Raw genomic sequence first — 16,169 nt, 5'->3', positions numbered from 1 at the left:
AGGGAGGTAGTGTGGACATCAGTACCCGGAGAGAGGGAGGGAATGTGGGCCTCAATACCCTCGGAGCAGTGAGGAGGGTGTGTGGGCCTCAGTACCTCCAGGGCAGGGAGGGAGTTAGGGCCTCAGTACCTCCAGTTAGGGAGGGAGTGTGTGCCTCAGTACACCCAGGGCAGCGAGAGAGAGAGTGAGTGCTAGCCTCAGTACCCCGAGGGCAGCGAGAGATGGAGGGCGTGTGGGCCTCAGGACCCCAGGGCAGGGTGGCAAGCAGTGTAGGCCTCAATACCTCGATGGAGGGAGTGTGAGCCTATATACCCCCAGGGCAGGGAGGGAGGGTGTCTGGTCCTCAGTACCCCCAAGAGTATGTTGGGAGGGAGTGAGGGAGTGTTTGCCTCAGTACCCGCAGGGCAGGGATTGAGGGAGTGTGGGCCAATAAGCCGAGGACAGGGCGGGAGAGCGGCAGTGTGGGCCTCAGTACTCCCAGTGCAGGGAGTGAGGGAGTTTGGGCCTGAGTACTCCAGGTCAGGGAGGGAGGAGGGTGGATCTCAGTACCACAAGGCCAGGGAGGGAGCGAGTGTGGGACACAATACCCCCAGAGATGGGAGGGAGGGATTGTGAGCCTCAGTACCGCCAGGACAGGGATGGAGGGAGTGTTGGCCTCAGTACCTCATGGCAGGGGGCGAGGGAGGGAGTGTGGGCCATAGTACCATCAGGGCAAGAAGGGAGGGAGGGGATGTTGTCTTCCGTACCCCTCGGCCAGAGAGGGAGGGATGGAGTGCGGGCCTCAGTACCCTCAGGGCAGGGAGGGAGGGAGTGTGGGATTCAGTACCCGCAGGGAAAGGAGGGAGGGAGTGTGGGCCTCAGTAAAAACCAGGGCTGGGAGGGAGGGTGTGAGGGAGAGCCTCAGGACCTTCAGGGCAGGGAGGGTGTGAGTGCCTCAGTACCTCCAGGGCAGTGAGGGAGTGAGGGCCTCAATACATCAGGGAGGGAGTGAGGGCCTCAATACCTCCAGAGAAGGAGGGAGGGAGGGACATTGGGTTCTGTAACCCCAGGGCATGGATGGAGAATGTTAGAGTGTGCCTCAAAACGCCCACGGCAGGGAGGGAGTGAGTGTGGGCCTCAGCATCCCCAGGGCAGGGAGGGAGGGAGTGTGGGCCTCACTTCCCCCAGGGCAGGGTAGCAGGGAGTGTGGGCCTCTATAGCCCCAAGACAGGGTGGGAGGGAGTGTGGGCCTCAATACCCCCGCAGCAGGAAATGAGAGAGTGTGGGCCTCAGTACCCCTCTCGGCAGGAAAAGAGGGAGTGTGGGCCTCAGTACCCTCTCAGCAGGAAAGGAGCGAATGTGGGCCTCAGTACCCCTCTCGGCAGGAAATTAGAGTGTGTGGGCCTCAGTACCCCCAGGACAGAGAGGGAGGGACTGTGGGATCATTACCTCAGGGCAGGAAGAGAGGGAGGGAGTGTGGGACTCAAGACCACCAGAGCAGGAAGAGAGGGAGGGAGTGTGGGCCTCAGTACCACCAGGGCAGGATGAGAGGGAGCGGGTGTTGGCTTCAGTACCCCTCGGCCAGGGAGGGAGGGAGGTAGTGTGGGTTTCAGTACCCAGAGGGCATAGAGTGAGGGAGTGTGGGCCTCAGTACCATCTGGGCAGGGAGGGAGAGAGTGTGGCCCTCTGTTCCCACAGGGCAAGGAGAGAGAGTGGGCCTCAGTTCCCCTGTGCAGGTAGGGAGCGAGTGCGAGCCTCAGTACACCAGGGAGGGAAGGAGGGAGTGTGAGCATCAGTACTCGCAGGGCATGGAGGGAGGGTGAGAGTGTGGTCCTCAGTACCTCCAGGGAAGTGTGGGAGTGAGGGCCTCAATACCTCAAGGGAGGGAGTGAGGGCCTCAGTAGCTCCGGAGAAGGACGGAGGGAGAGACTGTGGGCCTCCGTACTCCCAGGGCATGGATGGAGTGTGAGTGTGTGGGCCTCAGTATCCCCTGGGCAGGGAGGGAGTGTGGGCCTCAGTACCCCCAGTGCAGGGTAGGAGGGAGTGTGGGACTCATTACCACCAGGACAGGAAGGGAGTGAGTGTGGGCTTCTGTACCCCCAGGAAGGGAGGGAGTGTGGTCCTCAGTACCCCCTCGACAGCAAAGTAGGGAATGTGGGCCTCAGTACCCACAAGACAGGGAGGGAGAGAGGGAGTGTGGGCCTCCGTACTCCCAGGGCAGGGAGCGAGGATTTGTGGGCCTCAGTAACAACAGGGCAGGAAGAGAGGGAGGGAGTGTGGGCTTCACTACCCCGAGGGCAGTGAGGGAGGGAGTGTGTGCCTCAGTACCCCTCTCGGCAGGAAAAGAGAGAGTGTGGGCGTCAATACCCTCTCGGCAAGAAAGGAGGGAGTGTGGGCCTCAGTACCCCTCTTGGCAGGAAATGAGGCAGTGTGGGCCTCAATACCCTCAGGACAGAGAGGGACGTACAGTGGAACTCAGTACCTCAGGGCAGGAAGAGAGGGAGGGAGTGTGTGCCTCAGTACCCCCAGGAAAGGGAAGGATGAACTGTGGGCCTCAGTACCACCAGGGCAGGAAGAGAGGGAGGGAGTGTGGGCCTCAGTACCACCAGGGCAGGAAGGGAGGGAGGCGATGTTGGCTTCCGTACCCCTTGGCCAGGGAGGGAGGGAGGTAGTGTGGGTTTCAGTACGCAGAGGGCATAGAGTGAGGGAGTGTGGGCCTCAGTACCCTCAGGGCAGGGAGGGAGGAAGTGTGGCCATCTGCACCCCCAGGGCGGGGATAGAGAGTCGGCCGCAGTTCCCCTGTGCAGGTTGGGAGCGAGTGTGAGCCTCAGTACCCCCAAGGAGGGAAGGAGGGAGTGTGAGCCTCAGTTCTCCCAGGGCACAGAGGGAGGGAGAGAGTGTGGGCCTCAGTATCCCATGGTCAGGGAGGGAGGATTGTAAGCCTCAGTACCACCGGGGCAGGGAGAAAGGGTGGACTTGTGGGCCTCAATACTCCAAGGAGAGGGAGGGAGGGTGTGTGTTCCTGAGTGCCATCATGGCATTGAGGGAGGGCGTGTGTGCCTCAGTATCCAGAGGACAGTGAGGAAGGGAGTGAGAGTGGGAATCAGAACCCCCAGGGCAGGGAGGGAGTGAGTGTCGTCCACAGTACCACCAGAGAATGAGGGAGGGAGAGACTTTGGTCCTCCGTACTCCCAAGCCATGGATGGAGGGTGAGAATTTGGTCCTCAGTAACCACACGGCAGTGAGGGAGTAAGTGTGGGCCTCAGTATCCCCAGGGCAGGGAGGGAGTGTGGTCCTCAGTACCCCAGGATAGGGTAGGAGGGAGTGTGGGCCTCATTACAATCAGGACAGGGATGGACTGAGTGTGGGACTCTGTAGCACCAGGACAGGGAGGGAGTGTGGGCCTCAGTACCCCCTCGGCAGGAAAGGAGGGAATGTGGGCCTTAGTACCCCCAAGACTGGGAGGGAGAGAGGGAGTGTGGACCTCCGTACTCCCAGGGCGGGGAGCGAGGATTTGTGGGCCTCAGTACCACCAGGGCAGGAAGAGAGGGTGGGAGTATGGGCCTCAATACCCCTAGGGCAGGGAGGGAGGGTGTGTGGGCCTCAGTACCGCCAGGGCAGTGAGGGAGGGAGTGTGGGCCTCAGTACCCACAGGGAAGGGAGGCAGTGAGTGTGGACGTCAGTAATCCCAGGGCATGGAGGGTTGAAGTGTGGGGCTCAGTTCCCGCAGGGAAAGAGGGAGGGAGTGTGGGCCTCAGTACCCCCAGGGCAGGGAGGTAAGGAGTGTGGGTCTCAATACCCCCAGGGAAGGGAGGGAGGGAGTTTGAGCCTCAGTACCCCTAGGGCAGGGAGGGAGGGAGTGTGGGCCTCAGTACCAGGAGGGACGGAGTTTGAGCCTCATTACCCCCAGGGCTCGCAGAGAGGGAGTGAAGGCTTCAGTACTCCCAGGGCAGGAAAGGAGGGAGTGAGAGCCTCAGTACCTCCAGGTAGGGAGGGATGTAGTGTAGGTCTCAGGACCTTCAGGGCAGGGAGTGCGTATGCACCTCAGTACCACCAGGGCAGTGAGGGAGGGAGTGAAGGCCTCAGTACCCCCAGGGCAGGAAAGGAGTGAGTGCAGACCTCAGTACATCCAGGGCAGGGAGGGAGGGAGTGGGCCTCAGTACACCCAGTGAGGGGGGGAGGGAGTGTGAGCTTCAGTTCCCTCAGCGAGGGAGGGAGGGAGTATGGGCCTCAGTACTCCCAGTTCAGGGAGGGAGGAGGTGTGGGCCTCAGTACCACAAGGCAAGTGAGGGAGGAGTGTGGGCCTCAGTACCCCCAGGTAAGGGAGGGCGGGAGTTTGGGCTGCAATACCCCCAGAGCTGGGACGTTGGGTGTGTGGGCCTCAGTACCACAATGGCAGGGAGGGAGAGAGTGCTTGCCTCAGTACCTCCAGGGCACGTAGGGTGTGTGGGCCTCAGTACTCCTAGGGCATGGAGTGAGGGAGTGTGGGCCTCAGTACACCCAGGGCAGGGTGGGAGGGAGTGCTGTCCTCAGTACCTCCAGAGCAGGGAGGGAGTGTGGCCCTCAGTACCCGCAGGGCAGGGAGAGAGAATGGGCCTCAGTACCCCTGTGCAGGTAGGGAGCGAGTGTGAGCCTCAGTACCCCCAGGGAGGGAAGGAGGGAGTGTGAGCCTCAGTACTCCCAGGGCAGGGAGGGAGGGAGAGAGTGTGGGCCTCAGTACCCCAAGGGCGGGGAGTGAGGGAGAGTGGGCCTCAGTACCGCAAGGCCAAAGAGGGAGGGTGTGTGGGCCTCAGTACCCCCAGGGCAGGGAGGGAGAAGTGTGGGCCTCAGTACCACAATGGCATGGAGTGAAGGCGTGTGTGCCACAGTACCCCGAGGATAGAGAGGAAGGGAGTGAGAGTAGGCCTCAGATCACCCAGGGCAGGGAGGGAGTGAGTGTGGGCCTAAGTACCTCCAGGGCAGTGAGGGAGTGAGGGCCTCAGTACCTCCGGAGAAGGTGGGAGGGAGTGACTTTGGGCCTCCGTACCCCCAGGGCATGTGTGGAGGGTGGGAGTGTGGGCCTCATACACCCACGGCAGGGAGGGAGGGATTGTGGGCCTCACTACCCCAGGGCAGTATAGGAGGGAGTGTGGGCCTCATTACCGCCAGGACAGGGAGGGAGTGAGTGTGGGCGTCAGTACCCCCAGGTCAGTGAGGGGGTGTGGGCATCTGTACACCCAACGCAGGGAGGGAGAGAGTGGGTGTGGGCCTCAGTACACCTAGGCCAGGGAGGGCAGGTTGGTGTGAAGGCTTTATTACCCTCAGGGCAGGGAGCAGGGAGATTGAGCCTCAGTACAAGCAGGGCAGGGAGGAAGGGAGGACGTGTGTGCCTCAGTCCCACCAAGGCAGGGAGTATGGGTCTCAGTACCCGTAGGGCAGGGAGGGAGGGTGTGTGGGCCTCAGGACACGCAGTGAAAGGAGAGAGGGCGTGTGGGCCTCTGTACCCTCAGGTCAGCAAGGGAGGGTGGGGGTGTTGGCCTCTCTACACCTTGGTAACGGAGGGAGTCCAGACCTCAGTACACCCAGGGCAGGGAGGCACGGAGTGTGGGCCTCAGTACCCCCAGGGCAGGGAGGGAGTGAGTGTTGGCCTCATTAAAACATGGGCAGTGAGGTATGGATGGGGTGATGGCCTCCGTACCCCTAGGCCACAGAGGGAGGGAGGGAGTGCGGGCCTCAGTACCCTCAGGGCAGGGACGGAGGGTGTGTTGGCCTCAGTATGCCTAGGGCAGGGAGGGAGGGAATGTGAGCCTCAGTAGCCCCTGTGCAGGGAGGGAGGGAGTGAGGGAGGGCCGGGTCTCAGAGTGAGAGCCTCAGTACCTCCAGGAAGGGAGAGATGGAGTCTAGGTCCCAGGAACTCCAAGGCAGGGAGTGAGTGTGGGCCTCAGTACCCCCACGGCAGTGAGGGAGGAAGAGTCGGCCTCAGTACCCCTGTGAAGGTAAGGAACGATTGTCTACCAACAGGGCAGGAAAAGAGGGAGTGCAGGCCTCAGTACCTCCAGGGCAGGGAGGGAGGGATAGAGTGTGGGCCTCAGTATGCCCAAAGACAAGGAAGGAGGGACTGTGGGCCTCAGAACCTGAGGGCAGGGAGGGAGGGAGTGTGGTCCTCAGTACCCCCAGGGCAAGGAGGGAGTGAGTGTGGACCTCAGTATCATCAGGGCATGGTGGGTTGGAGTGTGGTCCTCAGTACCCGCAGGAAAAGAGGGAGGAAGTGTGGGCCACCGTACCCCTATGGCAGGGAGAGAGGGAGTTTGGGCGTCAGTACCCCTAGGGCATGGAGGGAGGGAGTGTGGGCCTCAGTACCCGGAGGGAGGGAGTGTGAGCCTCAGTACCCCCAGGGCTGGCAGGGAGGGAGTGCAGGCCTCAGTACCTCCAGGAAGGGAGGGAGGGAGTGTGGTCCTCAGTACCTCCAAGATGGGAGGGAGGGAGTGTGGGTGTCAGTAACACCACGGCAGTGAGGGAGTGAGTGCAGGCCTCAGTACCTCCAGGGCAGGGAGGGTGTGGGGCCCTCAGTACCCCCAGGTCTGGAAGAGTGAATGGGCCTCAGTACCCCAAGTGTGGGTGAGAGGAATATGGGCCTCAGTACACCCAGTTCAGGGTTTGGGGGAGTGTGGGTCTCAGTACCACAAGGCACGTGAGGGAGGAGTGTCGGCCTCAGTACCCACAGGTCAGGGAAGGAGGGAGTGTGTGCCGCAATACCCCCCGAGCTGGGAGGGAGGGAGTATGAACCTCAGTACCACCGAGGCACGGAGGAATGGAGGAATTGTGGGCCTCAATATCCCTAATACAGGGAGGGAGGGTATGTGGTCCTCAGTACCACAATGGCAGGATGGGAGGGAGGGCCACGGAGTGTGTGTGGACTCAGTACCCCCAGGGCAGGGAGTGAGGGCGTGCTGGCCTTAGTACGTCCAGGGCAGAGAGGGAATGTGGCCCTCATTACACCCATGGTAGGGAGGGAGGGACTGGGCCTCAGTACCACCAGAGCAGGAAGGGAGGGAGGTGGTGTTGGCCTCAGTACCTCAGGGCAGGGAGTGATGGATTGTGGGCCTCAGTACCACCAGAGCACGAAGGGAGGGAGTTGGTGTTGGCCTCAGTACCACCAGGGCAGGGAGGGAGGGAGTGCTGGCCTCAGTACCTCCAGGGCAGGGAGGGAGTGTGGGCCTCAGTACACCTAGGGCATGGAGTGAGGGAGTGTGGGCCTCAGTACCACTAGGGCAGGGAGGGAGTGTGGCCCTCAGTACCCCCAGGGCAGGGAGAGAGAGTGGGCATCAGTACCCCTATGGCATGGAGTGAGGGAGTGTGGGCCTCAGTACCCCAAGGGCAGGGAGGGAGGGAGTGCTGGCCTCAGTACCTCCAGAGTAGGGAGTGAGTATAGGCCTCAGTACCCCTAGGGCATGGAGTGAATGAGTGTGGGCCTCAGTACCCCAAGGGCAGGGAGGGAGGGAGTGCTGGCCTCAGTACCCCCAGGGCAGGGAGAGAAAGTGGGCATCAGTACCCCTGTGCAGGTAGGGAGCGAGTGTGAGCCTCAGTACCCCAAGGGAGGGATGGAGAGAGTGTGAGCCTCAGTACTCCCAGGGCAGGGAGGGAGTGAGAGAGTGTGGGCCTCAGTTCCCCCAGGGCAGGGAGGGAGTGTGGGCCTCAGTACCCCCAGGGCTGGGAGGGAGTGTGTGCCTCAGTACCCCCAGAGTAGGAGGGAGTGTGGGCCTCATTACTGCCAGGACAGGGAGGTAGTTAGTGTGGGCATCAGTACCCCCAGGGCAGGGAGGAAGTGTGGGCCTCAGTACCACCAAGGCAGGGAGGGAGCGAGGGAGTGTGGGCCTCAGTACCTCTAGGTCAGGGAGGGAGGGTTGGAGTGAGGGCTTCAGTACCCTCAGGGCAGGGAGCAGGTTGTTTGAGCCTCAGTACCAGCAGGGCAGGGAGGAAGGTAGGACGTGTGTGCCTCAGTACCTCCAGGGCAGGGAGAGAGCGTGGGCCTCAGTATGCCCAAAGACAAGGAAGGAGGGACTGTGGGCCTCAATACCTCAGGGCAGGGAGGGAGGGAGTGTTGGCCTCAGTAACCCCAGGGCAGGGAGTGAGTGAGTGTGGACCTCAGTACCCGCAGGGAAAGAGTAAGGGAGTGTCGGCCTCAGTACACACAGGGCAGTGAGAGAGGGAGTTTGGGTAGCAGTACCACTAGGCCAGGGAGGGAGGGAGTGTGGTCCTCAGTACTCGGAGGGAGGGTGTGTGAGCCTCAGCACCCCCAGGGCTCGGAGGGAGGGAGTGAAGGCCTCAGTAACCCCAGGGCAGGAAAGGAGGGAGTGCAGGACTTAGTACCTCCAGGGCAGGGAGTGAGGGAGTGTGGGAGTCAGTACCACCAGGGCAGTGAGGGAGGGAGTGCAGGCATCAGTACCCCCAGTGCAGGAAAGGAGTGAGGGCAGGCCTCAGTACCTCCAGGGCAGGGAGGGAGTGGGGCCCTCAGTACTCCCAGGACTGGGAGAGTGAGTGGGCCTCAGTACCCCCAGTGAGGGCGGAGGGAGTGTGAGCCTCAGTACCCTCAGGTCAGGGTGGGAGGGACTGAAGGCCTCAGTACCACCAGGGCAGGAAGAGAGGGAGGGAGTGTGGGCCTCAGTACCTCAAGGAAGGGAGCGAGGGATTGTGGGCCTCACTACAACCAGGGTAGGAAGGGAGGGAAGAGGTGTTGGCCTCATACCACCAGGCCAGGGATGGAGGGAGTGCTGGCCACAGTACCTCCAGGGCAGTGAGGGAGTGAGGGCCTCGTACCTCCAGAGAAGGAGGGAGGGAGTGACTTTGTGCCTCCGTACCCCCAGGGCATTGATGGAGGGTGGGAGTGTGGGCCTCAGTACCTCCACGGGAGGGAGGGAGGTATTGTGGGCATCAATATCCCAGGGCAGGGTAGGAGGGAGTGTGGGCCTCATTACCGCCAGGACAGGGAGGGAGTGAGTGTGGGCCGTAGTACCCCCAGGGCAGTGAGGGAGTGTGGGCCTCAGTACCCCCTCGGCAGGAAAGGAGGATGTGTGGGCCTTAGTACCCCTCTCGGCAGGAATGAAGGGAGTGTGGGTCTTAGTACCCCCAAGACAAGGAGGGAGGGAGGGAGTTTGGGCCTAAGTACACCTAGGCCAGGGAGGGAGTGTTGGAGTGAGGGCCTCAGTAACCTCAGGGCAGGGAGCAGGGAGTTTGAGCCTCAGTACCAGCAGGGCAGGGAGGAAGGGAGGACGTGTGTGCCTCAGTACCCCCAGAGCAGGGTGTGGGCCTCAGTACCACTAGGGTAGGGAGGCAGGGAGCGTGGGCTTCAGTACCCCCAGGGCATGGAGCGTTGGAGTGTGGGCCTCAGGACATGCAGGGAAAGGAGGGAGGGAGTGTGGGCCTCAGTACCCCTAGTGCTGGGAGGGAGGGAGGGGGTGTTGGCTCCCGTACCCCTTGGCCACGGAGGGAGGGAGAGAGGGAGGGAGTCCGTGCCTCAGTACACCCAGGGAAGGGAGGCATGGAGTGTGGGCCTCAGTACCCGCAGGACAGGGATGGAGGGAGTATTGGCCTCAGTACCACAAAGGTATGGAGGTAGGGAGAGGGTGACGGCCTCCGTACCCCTAGGCCACAGAGGGACGGAAGGAGTGCGGGCCTCAGTACCCTCAGGGCAGGGATGGATGGAATGTGGGACTCAGTACCTCTAGGGCAGGGAGGGAGGGAGTGTGAGACTCAGTAGCCCATGGGCTGGGAGGGAGGGAGTGAGGGAGGGCCGGGCCTCAGAACTTCAGGGCAGGGAGAGAGTGAGAGTCTCAGTACCTCCAGGAAGGGAGGGATGGAGTGTCGGTCTCTGGACCTCCAGGGCAGGGTGTGAGTGTGGGCCTCAGTACACCCACGGCAGTGAGGGTGGGACAGTGGGCCTCAGTGCCCCTGTGCAGGTAAGGAACGAGTGTGTACCCACAGGGCAGGAAAGGAGGGAATGCAGGCCTCTGGAACTCCAGGGCATGGAGGTAGTGTGGGCCTCAGTACCCCCAGAGCAGGGAGGGAGGGATAGAGTGTGGGCCTCAGTATGCTCAAAGACAAGGAAGGAGGGACTGTGGGCCGCAGTACATCAGGGCAGGGAGGGAGGGAGTTTGGGCCTCAGTACCCCCAGGGCAGGAAAGGAGGGAGTGCAGGACTTAGTACCTCCAGGGCAGGGAGTGAGGGAGTGTGGGAGTCAGTACCACCAGGGCAGTGAGGGAGGGAATGCAGGCATCAGTACCCCCAGGGCAGGAAAGGAGTGAGGGCAGGCCTCAGTACCTCCAGGGCAGGGAGGGAGTGGGGCCCTCAGTACTCCCAGGACTGGGAGAGTGAGTGGGCCTCAGTACTCCCAGTGAGGGCGGAGGGAGTGTGAGCCTCAGTACCCTCAGGTCAGGGTGGGAGGGACTGAAGGCCTCAGTACCACCAGGGCAGGAAGAGAGGGAGGGAGTGTGGGCCTCAGTACCTCAAGGAAGGGAGCGAGGGATTGTGGGCCTCACTACAACCAGGGTAGGAAGGGAGGGAAGAGGTGTTGGCCTCATACCACCAGGCCAGGGATGGAGGGAGTGCTGGCCACAGTACCTCCAGGGCAGTGAGGGAGTGAGGGCCTCGTACCTCCAGAGAAGGAGGGAGGGAGTGACTTTGTGCCTCCGTACCCCCAGGGCATTGATGGAGGGTGGGAGTGTGGGCCTCAGTACCTCCACGGGAGGGAGGGAGGGATTGTGGGCATCAATATCCCAGGGCAGGGTAGGAGGGAGTGTGGGCCTCATTACCGCCAGGACAGGGAGGGAGTGAGTGTGGGCCGTAGTACCCCCAGGGCAGTGAGGGAGTGTGGGCCTCAGTACCCCCTCGGCAGGAAAGGAGGATGTGTGGGCCTTAGTACCCCTCTCGGCAGGAAAGGAGGGAGTGTTGTTCTTAGTACCCCCAAGGCAAGGAGGGAGGGAGGGAGTTTGGGCCTCAGTACACCTAGGCCAGGGAGGGAGTGTTGGAGTGAGGGCCTCAGTAACCTCAGGGCAGGGAGCAGGGAGTTTGAGCCTCAGTACCAGCAGGGCAGGGAGGAAGGGAGGACGTGTGTGCCTCAGTACCCCCAGAGCAGGGTGTGGGCCTCAGTACCACTAGGGTAGGGAGGCAGGGAGCGTGGGCTTCAGTAACCCCAGGGCATGGAGCGTTGGAGTGTGGGCCTCAGGACATGCAGGGAAAGGAGGGAGGGAGTGTGGGCCTCAGTACCCCTAGTGCTGGGAGGGAGGGAGGGGGTGTTGGCTCACGTACCCCTTGGCCACGGAGGGAGGGAGAGAGGGAGGGAGTCCGTGCCTCAGTACACCCAGGGAAGGGAGGCATGGAGTGTGGGCCTCAGTACCCGCAGGACAGGGATGGAGGGAGTATTGGCCTCAGTACCACAAAGGTATGGAGGTAGGGAGAGGGTGATGGCCTCCGTACCCCTAGGCCACAGAGGGACGGAAGGAGTGCGGGCCTCAGTACCCTCAGGGCAGGGATGGATTGAATTTGGGACTCAGTACCTCTAGGGCAGGGAGGGAGGGAGTGTGAGACTCAGTAGCCCATGGGCTGGGAGGGAGGGAGTGAGGGAGGGCCGGGCCTCAGAACTTCAGGGCAGGGAGAGAGTGAGAGTCTCAGTACCTCCAGGAAGGGAGGGATGGAGTGTCGGTCTCTGGACCTCCAGGGCAGGGTGTGAGTGTGGGCCTCAGTACACCCACGGCAGTGAGGGAGGGAGAGTGGGCCTCAGTGCCCCTGTGCAGGTAAGGAACGAGTGTGTACCCACAGGGCAGGAAAGGAGGGAATGCAGGCCTCTGGACCTCCAGGGCACGGAGGTAGTGTGGGCCTCAGTACCCCCAGAGCAGGGAGGGAGGGATAGAGTGTGGGCCTCAGTATGCTCAAAGACAAGGAAGGAGGGACTGTGGGCCGCAGTACATCAGGGCAGGGAGGGAGGGAGTTTGGGCCTCAGTACCCCCAGGGCAGGGAGTGAGTGAGTGTGGACCTCAGTACCCCCAAGGCATGGAGGTTTGGAGTGAGGGCCTCAGTACCAGAAGGGAAAGAGGGAGGGAGTCTGGGCCTCAGTACCCCCAGGGCAGTGAGGGAGGGACTTAGGGCCTCAGTACCCCTAAGACAGGGAGGGAGAGAGTGTGGGCCTTTGTACCAGGAGGGAGGGAGTGTGAGTCTCAGTACACCCAAGGCTGGGAGGGATGGAGTGAAGGCCTCAGTACCCCCAGGGCAGGAAAGAAGCGAGTGCAGGACTCAGTACCTCCAGGAAGGGAGGGTGGGAGTGAGGGTCTCAGTACCACCAGGGCAGTGAGGGAGGGAGTGAAGGCCTCAGTACCGCCAGGGCAGGAAAGGAGGGAGGGCAGGCCTCAGTACCTCCAGGGCAGGGAGAGTGTGGGGCCCTCAGTACCCCCAGGACTGGGAGAGTGAGTGGGCCTCAGTACCCCCAGTGAGGGGGAAGGGAGTGTGAGCCTCAGTACCCCCAGGGAGGGAGGGAGGGGGTGTGGGCACCAGTACTCCCAGTTCAGGGAGCGGGGGGAGTGTGGATCTCAGTATCACAAGGCCAGTGAGGGAGGGAGTGTGGGCCGCAATATCCACAGAGCTGGGAGTGAGGGAGTGTGAGCCTCAGTACCACCGAGGCATGGAGGAAGGGAGGTCTTGTGGGCCTCACTACCCCTAGTACAGTGAAGGAGGGTGTGCGGGCCTCAGTACAACAATGGCAGGGAGGGTGGGAGTGCTGGCTCCATTACATCCAGGGCAGGGAGGGAGTGTGGCCCTCAGTACCCCTAGAGCATGGAGTGAGGGTGTGTGGGCCTCAGTATCCACAGGGCAGGGAGGGAGGGAGTGCTGGCCTCAGTACCACCAGGGCAGGAAGGGAGGGAGTGGATGTTGGCCTCAGTACCCCCAGGGCAGGGAGGGAGGGAGTACTGGCCTCAGTACCTCCAGGGCAGTGAGGGAGTGTGGCCCTCAGTACCCCAGGGCAGGGAGAGAGGAGTGTGGGCCTCAGTACCACCATGGCAGGGAGAGAGAACGTGTGTGCCTCAGCACCCCGAGAACAAAGAGGAAGGGAGTGAGAGTAGGCCTCAGAATCCCCAGGGTAGGGAGGAAGTGAGTGTGGGCCTCAGTACCTCCAGGGCAGTGAGGGAGTGAGGGCCTCAGTACATCAAGAGAAGGATGGAGGGAGTGACTTTGGGCCCCCTTACCCCCAGGGCATAGATGGAGGGTGGGAGTGTGGGCCTCAGTACCCCTAGGGCAGGGCCGGAGTGTGGGACTCAGTACCCCCTCGACATGAAAGGAGGGAGTGTGGGCCTCAGTACATATCTCGGCAGGAAAGGTGGGAGTGTGGATCTTAGTACCCCCAAGATGGGAGGGAGAGAGGGAGTGTGGGCCGCAGTATCCCTGGGCCAGGGAGGGAAAGTTGGAGTGCGGGCCTCAGTACCATCAGGGCAGGGAGGGAGGGAGTTTGAGCCTCAGTCCCAGCAGGGCAGTGGGGAAGGGAGGACGTGTGTGCATCAGGACCCCCAGGGCAGGGAGAGAAGTAGTGTGGGCCTCAGTACCCCCAGGGCAGGGAGGGATGAAGTGTGGGCTTCAGTACCCCCAGGGCATGTAGGGTTGTAGTGTGGGCCTCAGGCCACGCAGGGAAAGGCGGGAGGGAGTGTGGTCCTCAGTACCCCAAGGGTAGGGAGGGAGGGAGTGTTGGCCTCCTTACCCCTTGGCCACGGAGGGAGGGAGGGAGGCATGGTATTTGGGCCTCAGTACCCCCAGGGCAGGGAGGGAGGGAGTGTGGGCCTCAGTAACCCCAGGGCAGGAAGGGAGGAGTGTGGGCCTCAGTACCACCATGGCAGGGAGCGAGGCCGTGTGTGCCTCAGTACCCGGAGGACAGAGAGGAAGGGAGTGAGAGTGGGCCTCTGAACCCCCAGGGAAGGGAGGGAGAAAGTGTGAGCCTCAGAACCCCCAGAGCAGGGAGGGAGAGAGTGTGGGCCTCAGTACCTCCACGGCAGTGAGGTAGTGAGGGCCTCAGTATCTCCAAAGAAGGAGGGAGGTAGTGACTTTGGGCCTCTGTACCCCCAGGGCATGAATGGAGGGTGGGAGTGTGGGCTTCAGTACCCCGACGGAATGGGAGGGAGGGATTGTGGGCCTCAGTACCCTGAAATCAGGGAGGGAGGGAGTGTGTGCCTCAGTACCCCGAGGTCAGGGAGCGAGTGTAGGCCTCCGTACCCCCAGGGCAGGGAGCGAGTGTGGGCCTCACTACCCCCAGGGAAGTGAGGGAGGGAATGTTGGCCTCAGGACCCCGAGGGCAGGGAGGGAGGGATTGTGGGACTCATTGCCCCAGGGCAGGGTAGGAGGGAGTGTGCGACTCATTACCGCCAGGACAGGGAGGGAGTGAGTGTGGGCCTCACTACCCCCACCGCATTGACTGAGTGTGGGCCTCAGTATCCGCTCGGCAGGAAAGGAGGGTGTGTGGGTTTCAATACCCCTATCGACAAGAAAGGAGGGAGTGTGGGTCTTCGTACCCCCAAGGCAGGGAGGGAGAGAGGGAGTGTGTGCCTCAGTACACCTAGGCCAGGGAGGGAATGTTGGAGTGAGGGCCTCAGTTACCTCAGGGCACGGAGCAGGGAGTTTGAGCCTCAGTACCAGCAGGGCAGGAAGAAGGTTGGACGTGTGTGCCTCAATAACCCCAGGGCAGGGAATGTGGGCCTCAGTACCACTAGGGCAGGGAGGCAGGGAGTGCGGGCTTCAGTACACCCAGGGCATGGAGGATTGGAGTGTGGGCCTCAGGACACGCAGGGAAAGGAGGGAGGGAGTGTGGGCCTCAGTACCCCCAGGGCTGGGAGGAAGGGAGGGGGTGTTGGCCTCCGTACCACTTGGCCACGGAGGGAGGGAGAGAGGGGTGGAGTCCGGGCCTCAGTACACCCAGGGCAGGGAGGCATGGAGTGTGGGCCTCAGTACCCCTAGGGCATGGAGTGAGGGAGTGTGAGCCTCAGTACCCCCAGGGCTGGGAGGGAGGGACTGCTGGCCTCAGTACCTCCAGGGCAGGGAGAGAAGGGCGTGGGCCTCAGTACCAACATGGCAGGGAGAGAGTGCGTGTGTGCCTCAGTACCCCGAGGACAAAGAGGAAGGGAGTGAGAGTAGGCCTCAGAATCCCCAAGGCAGGGCGGAAGTGATTGTGGGCGTCAGTACCTCCAGAGAAGGAGGGAGTGAGTTACATTGGGCCTCCGTACCCCAGGGGAATGGATGGAGGGTGGGAGTGTGGGCCTCAGTACCCCCACGGCAGGGAGGGAGGGATTGTGTGCCTCACTACCCCAGGGCAGGGTAGGAGGGAGTGTGGGCCTCATTACCGCCAGGACAGGGAGGGAGTGAGTGTGGGCCTCAGCAGCCCCGGGTCAGGGAGGGAGTGTGGGCCTCAGTATCCCCTCGGCAGGAAAGGTGGGAGTGTGGATCTTAGTACCCCCAAGGCAGGGAGGGAGAGAGGCAGTGTGGGCCTCAGTACCCCTAGGCCAAGAAGGGAGGGTTGGAGTGCGGGCCTCAGTACCCTCAGGGCAGGAAGGGAGGGAGTTTGAGCCTCAGTACCAGTAGGGCAGTGAGGAAGGGAGGACGTGTGTGCCTCAGTACCCCCAGGGCAGGGAGGGAGGGATTTTGGGCCTCAGTACCCCAGGGCAGGGAGGGAGGGAGGGAGTGTTGACCTCCGTAAACCTTGGCCACGGAGGGAGGGAGGGAGGGAGGGACTCCGGGCCTCAGTACAACTAGGGCAGGGAGGCATGGAGTTTGGGCCTCAGTACCCCCAGGGCAGGGAGGGAAGCAGTGTGGGCCTCAGTAACCCCAGGGTAGGGAGGGAGGAGTGTGGGCCTCAGTACACCATGGCAGGGAGCGAGGGCGTGTGTGCCTCAATATCCTGAGGACAGAGAGGAAGGGAGTGAGATTGGGCCTCTGAACCCCCAGGGCAGGGAGGGAGACAGTATAGCCTCAGTACCTCCAGGGCAATGAGGAAGTGAGGGCCTCAGTACCTCCAGAGAAGGAGGGAGGGAGTGACTTTGGGCCTCCGTACCCCAAGGGCATGGATGGAGGGTGGGAGTGTGGGACTCAGTACCCCCACTGCAGGGAGGGAGGGATTGTCGGCCTCATTAATGACAGGACAGGGAGGGAGCGAGTGAGTTTGGGCGTCAGTAGCCCCACGGCAGTGA

Source organism: Pristiophorus japonicus, chromosome 25, assembly GCF_044704955.1.
Source record: "Pristiophorus japonicus isolate sPriJap1 chromosome 25, sPriJap1.hap1, whole genome shotgun sequence".
NCBI classification, from domain to species: domain Eukaryota; kingdom Metazoa; phylum Chordata; class Chondrichthyes; family Pristiophoridae; genus Pristiophorus; species Pristiophorus japonicus.
Note: the sequence above shows the minus strand (reverse complement) of the source record.